This window comes from Nomia melanderi, chromosome 9 (genome assembly GCF_051020985.1).
Source record: "Nomia melanderi isolate GNS246 chromosome 9, iyNomMela1, whole genome shotgun sequence".
NCBI lineage: Eukaryota > Metazoa > Arthropoda > Insecta > Hymenoptera > Halictidae > Nomia > Nomia melanderi.
This window is the reverse complement of record NC_135007.1, coordinates 7465589-7474404: the sequence shown is the minus strand read 5'-3', so window position 1 is coordinate 7474404 and position 8816 is coordinate 7465589.

Genomic DNA, 8816 nt, shown 5'->3' with positions numbered 1-8816 from the left:
GTTTTCTGAAGAGAACGATCGTGAGAAGTTATTTGAATTTCGGCGCGTTACACGGCTTGCCTTTCTTAATTAACGGTGGTCCGAAAATCAATCCATTACCCCGTCGATATACAAGTCGCTTGGTTAATGAGGCAAGGCCAGACCAGGCGCGCATTATATTTGGTAATTGGCAACGAGCGTTCCTAGTGTACCTTGCACAAACAATTCAAGCCGTCGATGTTCTCCGCACTGACGGAAATGAAATAGTTAACGACGGAACAATGGGAGCACGGTTCAACCTATACATAACGACATTATGGTTAATTATCTGCCTGGGAGCTAGGTTGACATCGACTCGAGCGTTGGAGACGCGCCGTTAATTTTACAGGTAATTAAGTGGGACAGAGGCGTTCGACTGCTTGCGCCGGCAGAAACGAATGCAAAAGTACGCGCGAAATGTGCTGATTGCATTACCAGAAAGACGGATAGCCGTTTCGGTGAATGGGCTCGTTAACTTGCGCACTTACAAATTGGCCACCATTTCGGTTGCCCGGTGCCCGCACCCCTCCCGCCGTTCCCGCGTGCCGTCACTCTTTTCTTTTTTCGCCGGCGACCGACGAAAATTCACCGAAGCTAGATAAGACGACCAGAGATTAGACGGTAATGCTCGAGCCAATCTTTACGTTAGCTATACCTCATTAAGCTTCGTAGCTAAAAATCAGGGAAGAGAACGCCTGGCTTGCGGATAAGGCTTCGTTGAATGCAACGGAGAGTGTTAATTAATTCAGAAGTTTATTTAAATTCGAGTGAATCCTTGATTCTTTATTTCGAAACACCCTGTTTCTTTTTCTAAATTATCTAAAGTTTCAATCTTATACTAATTCTTCAAGTTAAATATTTCAAGTTTCATTGTTTTCGTATACAATGTTAATTACGCATTCAAAGAAGTGTATTAAGTTCTGTAGAAACAAATTTGAATAAATCTATGGTGTTTGAACGGAACGATATTAAAGTTTCGTTTGAGTAAACATCTGCTGTTTGCCCATCTAACAGCGTCAAGCAAAAAGTGCACTGTTGAATAATTAATTCATCCCAGTTACAAATGGAACAAACTTTTATAAAAAGCCGCAGGGACTTCGTGTATAATGTTTTCAAGTCTGGAATCGGTAAAAATTCAGATCTCCTGTAGCGTTAGGTGCGTGCGTCGACACATAACGGACTCGCGGCAAAGCGATTGAGGTGAAAAGGTGCCGTGAACACGGTCGTTTACCTGTGTAAAAGCCGAGCGCAAAACAGCCTCTTGCTGCCAGAAATATGAAAGTGCACGGTAGCATTAACTTTGAGTCGCTGCTTTCACCCCGTATCTGGTTTGGCCATTTAGTCTTCCGCGGCGCAAGTATTGCCAAGGCATTGTTCCCGTCGCATGTGCCAAGGGAGTCGTTCATTGTCCCCCGCCAAATGTTTAATTTCAAGCCACCGCGACCATCCGTACCATTCTTCCAGGCTGCCAGAACGCGGATGGAACAATGAGCGTGGATGACTACTCGGGAGAAAAGTTTCGTTACCGTCGAATCTCCGACCGTCCGCTCGTCTTTGCAACTACCCCCACGCGGTTCGCGGGTTGTAATTTTCTTTAGAAGGAAGAGCTCATCTGTGTACGAGAGGATTTCTCCGTTGAAATTAATTCGGACCGAAAAATCCGGAATCTTTTCAACAATTACCAGTCTCATTACGGCTGCCTCTATGCCTTCTCTTGGAGTGCATTTTCACAAGAAAACAGAAGAAGAATTATTCGAAAGGGAGATTTGTAGAAAATTCGAGGTATTAAGGTAATGCGGGGTATAAGTGTGTGAATAGAAGATTTAATTATTGCGTAGAATTAATATTTCTGGCGTTTTTAGGTAAAATCTTTTTGGAGATATTGTATATTTTTTCTTATTGTATAGTTTTAATACTGTATATTTTAAGGGATGAAATTGTATTAAAATTTCTGCGCTGAGGTATTTTCTAGAATTTTATAACATCTTTCTGGTGGTGCCACGGACGCATCTTAAAAGACATCTTTCGAGTTCAAGATAATATTTCCTTCTTTGTATTACTAAGAATTTATTGCAATAAATTATTACTACAATCTATTACATTCAGAACAGATGATCCCCATGTGTACGCTGCCGACTACCTCTGCTCCCTTCCTACTCTGCATTTTAAATGATGACCACACTTTATTTCCTGCTGTTGAAAGAAATAAAAATTTCACAAACCTCGAACGGCAATCACCCTGTATAGTGAATTCCTTAAGAGTAGCTGCTACTTACAGAATAACAAATAAACTAACCAAAAAGATATAAATAAATAAAATATACTTATAGAATAATACATATAAATGAATGATCTAATCAATTATATTTTCTTCACTTGTACCTTCGCAGTTGAACCATTTACATAAAATTCCAAAATCATTGAAACATTATAATATTTCTTCAAGTACTAATTAATATAAGATACTAATTGCTGTAACAAATCACTTAATTAATTGCATCTTCTAATATAAACATTACACCGGCAATATTACATGTACGAGATGCGAAAGCAAGCAATTTCAATCGAATAGTCCGCAGATCGTTAGTTTATTAACCGTAATTAATCTGTAACCGTACCGCATCGTTTCCCGAAACGCATGACGTCGATCAGTTACGAGGAACTTAATTTAATTATAGATCGAATGTTATTTGCGACACGTTATGCCGAACGCGACACAGTGCAACAACATATTTTCCTAACCACTCGAATTGGCAATTTCGGGACCGACCAAAAACCACGTGAGATTCGAGTTGAATCGATAGCACGTTGTACCGGGCACTGAAAGCAAATACTGGATTGTTGCCCGTGCGCCCGACTCCATAGAAAAATCTACGTTTTCGGTCGGCGTCAGCCAAAAAATCCTTTTTATTCTGGTCGTTTATTTGGAACGGAATATAACGGCTCACGTAACAGACCTGCGAAAATCTTATATTCCTATGGCACTTGTATATATTTATACGCCTATATATGTACATATACATACATATATATATATTTTTTTTGGGTCGAGGTAACACCAAGGACATCGTAAAAACACGAGGGAAGAATTTGCAGAGGAACGTCGTAAAAAAGAACGAAGTGTTTTAGCCAGAAATGTTGACGAACCGGACGACAACCGACGTGTCGCGTCGGTTCACCGGTTACGGGAAAATATATTTGTTATCGCGGACTTGTTATTAAAAAGATGAGGAATAAACAAGCGGTATCGTGGACGTGTCGTCTCGCCGCTGTTCAGCCCTTATCTGCAAACAGGCAACATGCTGTCGTCCCCGCCACCCTGTTCCATTTACGAGTTCGCCGTGCTCTTCCGTTGAAACGCAATAACTTCTGAGGAGAGTTCCTCGGAATTTATTCAAACCGCCGATAAGGGTGACACGTATCTTCCGCTTGAACAGGAAAAAGCGCAATAGCAATAGCACCCTTCGTATTTCCCTATCTTTCGTCGGATTTCTAAGGTTTATTATTCTTCCGCGACGCCCTGCACCTTTGTCGAACTTGATATTGCTCTTCGCCTGCTGGCCAATAATATTTGCGAAGTTACTGTTTTCACAAGAGTTTCAATTTTCTAGACTGTCTTTAGGACAATTCAATTTTAAACGAAAGTAGGTTCTGTAGATTTAATTCAAATTTTCTAGTAATAGAGTTATACACTGGGAACGTATATTGTGGGGTCGAAATTTATTCGTGCAGAATGAAAGTTTTTTGACAAAAAGGATTAGAAAATAATCGAGAAGTTGTTTGAATAGTTTATGGTTTTAGTTACTTGTGAATGTGTACAGAAAATGACAAACAAGAATGAATTTCTAATTGATACATCTAATATATAGCTCGTTAGTATTTATGATATTTGTACATTTGGTATCCTGCCAGTACAGATATTGTGCTTAAGTACACGCGCGGAATTTAATACTGAAACATGTTCGCAACAGTGGCAAACAATGCTACGAGCATACGATAAACCGTTTTCCAGGATGAAATTCGTGTACGAATGTAATAAATCATGAATAAACTGCACATATTCATGCATTTAGTATTTATAGTATATACACTTGTCTACAAGCGAATACAGTAAAAAGGATGAGCTCTTCATCAAATTTAAAAACACCATTAACGTCAATCCTAATTCATTGACCAAAATTTTCAATTTCATTATAATTTGTAATACGTCTTTTTAATAATACCTTCTTTACAATCGCAAATTTAGAACACTTAATACTCTACATTTTAATCGCACATACAGTACGATCTAATCACATTTCTACCAAATTCGTTAACCTTAATCGTACCACGTGTATTTACAACGAATCATACCACGATGTGACTCTCAGTCACTTATGAGAATAAAAGGAATGATTAAAATGTTATTGTTTTTGTTTATAGGGTCCAAATTTTAAAAGCCCAAAAAAACTTTCGGAAATGCAATATGAAATAATCAAAAAATTTAAGTAAAAAGTTCAAGTGTGACTCAAAGTGACATCGTGGTACGATTAGAGTTAACTGAATTTTAAATCTCAATCACTCTAACATCACTCTAACATTCCATGACAGATATGTTTATCCAAGAAACTAAGCATTTCATGGTCTACGTTTATTCCCACGTCCTTCCTTCGCCTTCAGGGAAAGTAGAATATGCCATTAAAGTCTGGCTGCCTACTTTCCTGTCACCGTGTATATTCTTTGAGAACAGCGAGCGTCGAAGATATTGAACATTAACAAGCTGGTAGAGTATGACGGGAAGTCTGGCGTCGCGAGAGAAAACGGAAGAGAGGCTGGAGGCAACGGAAGAGGGCCTTTTGGCCCGCTACGTCAGCGAGCTTCGATATTGCCCTCTATTCTAACGGTCATTCAGCGTATTCACATGGAAAACTCGGAAATGCTTATGCACATTGCCTCTTTCCGTCGACTTTTCCCTACACGTGCGCTACCGATAAAAGAAAACGCATGCGTACATTCCTACCAGCTTCCGGCGGCGCCGGACCGGTTTGAAACACGTTGCGCCGGAAGTGCCACGATGCACGCGCACAATATGCGCGCTACACGTGCCATTATTCGCATTTTTATTAAAAACGAGAGTATCCATCGTCCATTAGCCGGCCGAGCACTGCTGCAATTTTACATTCCGGAAACGAAGCGGAAGTTTCAACGTATTCAGCTTGCCCTACGCGTTAAAGTGTTCAGCAATCGAGCTTTCTAAATTGTTTAGTTTTGGGAAATTCAGGCCAAAAGAAAATATTTAAGTTACAAATTATTCAGAAATTTTTGAACTTGGACCCGTTGTATGATGAATATGAAATTACGTTGACTGTTTCTCATGTACCACGTGTTTTCTCGTCTTAATGAAGTTACCGTTCATAGTTCGTTGAAATAGTTAGTCCGAAAAACGAAGAATGAAATTTCTGTATTAATAATGACTCTTTCCCCTGGCCGCGTCGTTGTTTTATAATTCACTTGGTTTTAATTAAATTTGATTTAATTTAATTTTGCGACGGTACGATCGACGTTCTGTCGACTCTTTAGCGCACGTGCGCTTCCGGCGTACGGTACACGCGCTCATTTGTCCCGGTCCTGTTGATCGAAATATAATGTGAAAACGTTAATGATATTCTGTTTATCTTTGCCGGCGGACGGCTGTTCGCGGATAAGCCTCTCTAATTGAAATTAAAACACAGCTTATTTTTAACACTATTTAAATTAATTCTAGTGAAACGGGACTTGATCGGTCGCTATTATATCCGTTCAATCGTATCCTCCATTTCAAATTAATTTCATTCGCGCATTTAAATTGTAAATTGTTATGTGACACGTAACGAACGGCTGCCTCCGAGTAATGATACACGAACTGATTTACAATTCAAATTACTCGCGCGCCGTACAGTTTTTAAACAGAAATTCCTTTATTAATCATAAATAAATGTGTATTAGGTGGCTAAGATTGTTCGTACCGATTATTTTATTGCTTGAGCGAATTTGAACGAATAAAAGTTTAAAAATAAATATGATATTCACACGTGTTCTAACAAATGGATTCGTTCTAATTAATAAATTAACCTTCTGACAGTCAAACTAATTAAATAACGAAAGTCGATTTTTTTACTCACTGATCGTAACAAAATGTAATACATCAAATAATTCTATGTCTTAATTAACAGAAGCATTACAAAATCTCCAAAGTGTTATATTTTTATAAAAAGCAGTTACAGTGAAAAGTTTAATTTTTTATATAGTTAGGAAATGATAAAAATGATGAATACATACTTTACATGATATCGAACTAAAGTTTAATGAAAGAAGGATATTGGCAAGGATATTAATGTAATAAATTTAATTATACAATACATCAAACTATTCTGCGTCACAATTAACAGAAACACTATAAAATCTCCAAATGGTTGTATTTTCATAAAAAGCAATTACAGTGAAAAATTCAATTTTGTATACAATCAGAAACTGATCAAAATAATAAATACATTCTTTACGTGATATCGAACTAAAATTTGATGAAAGAAGAATGTTGAAAAGTATATTAATGCAAGGAATTTAATTACATTGTACAACAAGACAATAACGGGCAGTCGAACACAAACGATCGTGAAAATTGAACGGCACATACGCGTCAAAGAGACAAACACAAAGATCCCGTTCGGTTGCTGAACACACGTTACACAGTCAGCTAGTCTCATTGTCCGATAGCCTGACTCTTTCATTTGTGCTAGTTAATATAGCCGGTGCAGCCAGCCCCTATCACGAGCCTCCTTACCAGCTATCACTGAATCAGTTTGGCGTGTGATGTGCACTTTGGGATTTCAGCAAGTATGCTTGAAAATTACGTGCACACATGTAATATCAGAATTTCTGGAATTTCACGGAAGAATGGTGGCTCCGCCAGGTATTTAGTCAGCTACACGGGATGCTTCAAATTATTAATATTACAGGTCACATACTACCCTTCGCTACAATAAGACAAAAATGCAAAAAAGAATTTAATAACAGGAAAAATGCAGATGGACGGAAATTATCGACATACTGTCGAATAACGTAAAAATTCGCACGCGATTCTCGTTGCTCCCTGTTCGAGATTTAAAGAAAGAACGATTGAGAAGAACAAACAGTTTCCGGTAATTACTAGAAATGTCATTTTATCGCATTCTGAAGTAGCAATGGAGAAAAAACAACTCGATAAGAAAGATGTTACGCCCCTTGTTTCTTACGGAAACGTTATTAAGCGTCCAATACTCAGAGTCGACGTCCGATGTCAGAAGTAAGTAAACTGTATTGGCTGGCGGGCTCCGATATTACTTTCGGTGAACTTCCGTCATTAATTCGGTGAACTTTAAAAGAAACCATGAAAGCAATATCTGTCTTGAAGCCGAGCGTGTGAGATCCTTTGTGCAACAGATCCCCGTGAACTATCCTATCGAACTTGGAAACAGTTGTTAGAGTAACCCTCGTGCGAAACACAAAAGGAATTACCACACACAAAGTTTCCGACACATGCGATAAATAATTTCGCTTCGAAACACCCGGTGATAGACAGTGAACTTGTTTCTTCGAGATTCTATGCGTTAATGATTCAGTTAACAGTAGAATTACCGTATCAGTCAAAATGACGAATGTTGAACTCCTTATTTTGCAATTATTCATATTTTAACAATATTCAACATCGGAAATGATTTCGAAAGTAAATAGTTTCACTTATGTAAAATGTACTGTCACAATCTTTATAAGGATTACCTGTCAACCGTAATAAATGTTCGATAGTTCTATTGTTAAAGTACACAGATTAACCGTATTTCATCTCTTATACGAAGAATTAAGGCAGAGTTAACATATTCCCTTCGACTCATACATTAAATTAATCACTTACTGTAATCAATATCTTATAAATTCATATTTATATTTGTGAATTAATAAATATTTTGTCTCAAAAATGCATGATGTCACAACAGTAATCAGTTTCATCCATCAAATCCTGCCACCCTATTTGTGGCAGAAAGGTGTTCAAATTTATATCATGTTCACAATATATTCAAAACAGAAAAAGATTGCTCGCACGACAGGGTAATAAGTAAAAGGGTGGCAGAGAATCGGGACTGCTACGGTTTTATCGATACATTTCGATACAGCGTTATGCAAAAGTTCCGCGAGGCAACGCTTTGAAACAAGTATGCCAATATGATGCAGGGAAACGCTGTCGTACTACACTTTTTTCCCCATTCACACTCGAACTTTCCAATCCCGGCTGCTCCTTCCACTTATACCAGTTCCTTTCTCTTCCCACTTTCCTTTTTTTTCTTTTTCTTCTTCTTTCAAAGATGCGCGAAGTTTGATATTCCGTCAGGAAATGTATCGCAGCCGGACAGGGTATACATCACGCGTAGAAGATATTACAGTCGCGTTATTTGCGCCGATAAAATGCGGAACAGCGCAACAATGATAAACCGCACACTTACGCGCGATTTGGAATAGATAGTTCGATGCCGGCCAGGTTTTTCGGTTTACGGGACCAATGATTTACGCGGCCGACGTGCGCGACGCAACGACCGCGTTCGCGGAATTCATAACGCTGTCGTTACTGGGAACTTCCGCGGGAATATGTTCTCGTGTTCGCGTAGTTACGCGGTGAATAGAATGAACGATTTTCGAACCCTATTCGAAACTTCTTCTGCTGGCGCTCGGGGATATTTATTTGGGAGACTGGATTTCCGTGAGCCATATTTTACAGCTACCTTTGTGGTAATTGGAAATTAGTTATGACG